This window comes from Lagopus leucura, unplaced genomic scaffold (genome assembly GCF_019238085.1).
Source record: "Lagopus leucura isolate 7727_CA_CO unplaced genomic scaffold, USGS_WTPT01 Super-Scaffold_100016, whole genome shotgun sequence".
NCBI classification, from domain to species: Eukaryota; Metazoa; Chordata; class Aves; order Galliformes; family Phasianidae; genus Lagopus; species Lagopus leucura.
The window spans coordinates 5046165-5048782 of record NW_024962270.1 but is presented as its reverse complement, the minus strand read 5'-3'; positions in this window follow the sequence as shown (position 1 = coordinate 5048782).

The window sequence follows — 2618 nt, the reverse complement described above, 5'->3', positions numbered from 1 at the left end:
ACATACAGCATCCTGGCCGACGACTGAAGGAGAAGAATCAGCTGAAGTTTCTGTATGGAAACCATATTTCGGAGAGTTTTTCTCTAAAGTGCAAGTCTTACAAAGGAAACAAGCTTGACCTTCACAGTATGCAAAACTTTGGCTCTGGTCCTAGCTCTTTTCACATGTGAATAGTTCCTGTGGGGCCTCCTCATGTGCTTAGAGTAACAAGCAATTTCAGGATTTAGACCTTGATCTGAATCAAGGGTAGCAGCAATACATTCCAGTAAGAGGAAATATTTTTGTCCTTAGTAAAGTGATGCTACGTGGACACAGTTAATCCTATCCTGCCTTTGACTCCTCAAAAAAATGAGAAACGTGTTTTGTGGAGAGTTTTTGCCCTTTTTAGAGGTAACAGCTTGCTTCCCAATTCGGTTACGTGAGCCATCAATGCCTTGAACTATTTTTTAGTTACTTTTAAGTGAAATAACTTTGTTATTCACTTAATATACTCAATAACTGTGAGTTTTGGCCACGTGTTTCAACATAGTTCAAACAGAACTGTGGGATCGATTGCAGCTCATCCTCAAGTAGCTCTGTGAGGCACCCACCAGCCCAGCACACCGCCTGCTTCCCTTCTGAGAACGGCTCAGGACAAACCACCATGTAGGTCAGTATGTCTCCCACTAACATTCAAACTTCTTTCAGGTAAACATATATTCAACTACCAATTTTTATTTTATCATATTCTTAGGCAAGGTGGGCACGTTTCCAGATATCTCTTGACTCTTTATAAATGCAAAACTGTTGTCTGGTAGAATGTGCCTTCATGGATTTGACTGGTTTAGAAATCATTGTAATGACAGCCAAGTGAAACAGGTATTAGAAGGACTGACAACCACTCTTAATGCGTGTGCCATCATCACAGCGTACACCAAACATAGCTGCACACTTCTTTCATATTGTGACCTTTTGTTGTTGTTCCCATATGTTTATTTCACACAGTATTGAAGAAAATCAGAAACGTCGATAAATAAGTGGAAGTGGCTTGTAGGCACTCAGCACTGTGCTGCACTGCAGCTGGGACACTAACTCTTAGCTGTGGGTAATGTTCTGTTCGTGCATAATGAGGCACCTCTGCTCCCTATATATATGGCACCAAAAAAATGAAGCGACAGCCAATTCATTGCATTCATAGAATTTAGCACCCAATATGGTAAAATACCATGGGTGTTCGGTCAAACTCAGGCAACTGAAATACAACAGGGAAATATAACCTAGAAGAAAAGGAATTACGTCTGTTCTGTAGTAGTTTAGCACGGTTAATGGCCATGCAATTGTTCATTCCAGGTCCATATTCAATCTCATTGAATGTATGAGTTAACAAGTAAAAATGGATACAATTCACTGAATGACTGGGGAGTTTTACAAACTGCTTTTAGAGCTCTCCTTCTCTCTCTTATCTCTCTTAGATACTTTTTCTTTTTTTTTCTTTTTCTTTTTTTTTTTTTTTTTTTTTTTTCCCTCTAGAGAAATTGTGTTGTTGAAGCCATATTTAGCTATAAATTGAGACATTACCTACATGCTGCTTTGGTGAACAAGGTGAATTAAAGCTCTCGTGTACATTTCCATACTATTTTATAGAAGGACGTGTAAAATTTTGTGCTGGTAGGGTAAATGCAATTCCTTTTCTTGTTCATCATAAAAGAGTTCAAACCCAGTTGCAAAGTACAGAGAAGACGCTAAATTAGTTACAAATAATTACTGCGTTTGCAAGAAGCGCCTACTGTAAGCATTTGGCAAAATACTGCAAATACTTCAAAATACTGAAATTATTAAAACAGATGCCGCAAATTAAGTATTAATTCAAATGTACGTTCACGCTAGCACTCATGAACAGCAGAACTCACCGACACACTCACACGTGGCACTTTCCGCACACAGACCCTACGGCTTTGGCACGGCCGGCGGTTCCCGAGCGCGGGGCGGCGATGCCGGGGCCGGGGCCGCGCCTCCCGGGAGAGCTGCGAGACGCGCTGCTCGGGCGGCTCCGAGTCCGCGGGAGGCGATGCGGGGCTTCTGCGCCCCAGTTCCGCCTCCCCGGCGCCCGCTCCCGGGTGGAGGTTGCGGCACGACCGCGCTCCTCTCGCCCCCTCGTTACTCCCCGAGACCGCGACCCGCGCCGCCTCCCCGCGTTCTCGGCCCCCCGGCGCCATCCCGCCGCTCCCCCCGGCCCCTCGCGCTCCGCGGCTCCTCGGCCTCCGCTCGGCGCTCCCCGGCCGGCCCCGCGGCCGCTCCCGCTGCGCCGTGGGGCTCGACCGACGGCTCCGCCGCCCGCCTCTCGGCTCCCTGGTCTCGGGGCCGGGCGCGGAGCCGGGCGCGCGGCCGCGGATCGGCGGGTGGTGCGGGGCGGCCGGGCGCGGGACCGCCTCCGCGGGTACGGCCGCTCGATCAGCGGGCTCCGCAGGGTGCTGCCGCCCGCCGCCCCCCGCCGGCAGCGCCACACTCCGCTCCGAGACCTCGCGCGGGTCAGGGGGCCGGTCCCGCCCGCGGCCCCGACCCCGGGGCGGCCCCTCGCCCCCTCGCTCGGCCCGAGGGGCGGCGGCGGAGCCGGGAGCTGCCCCCTGCCGAGGCGGCGG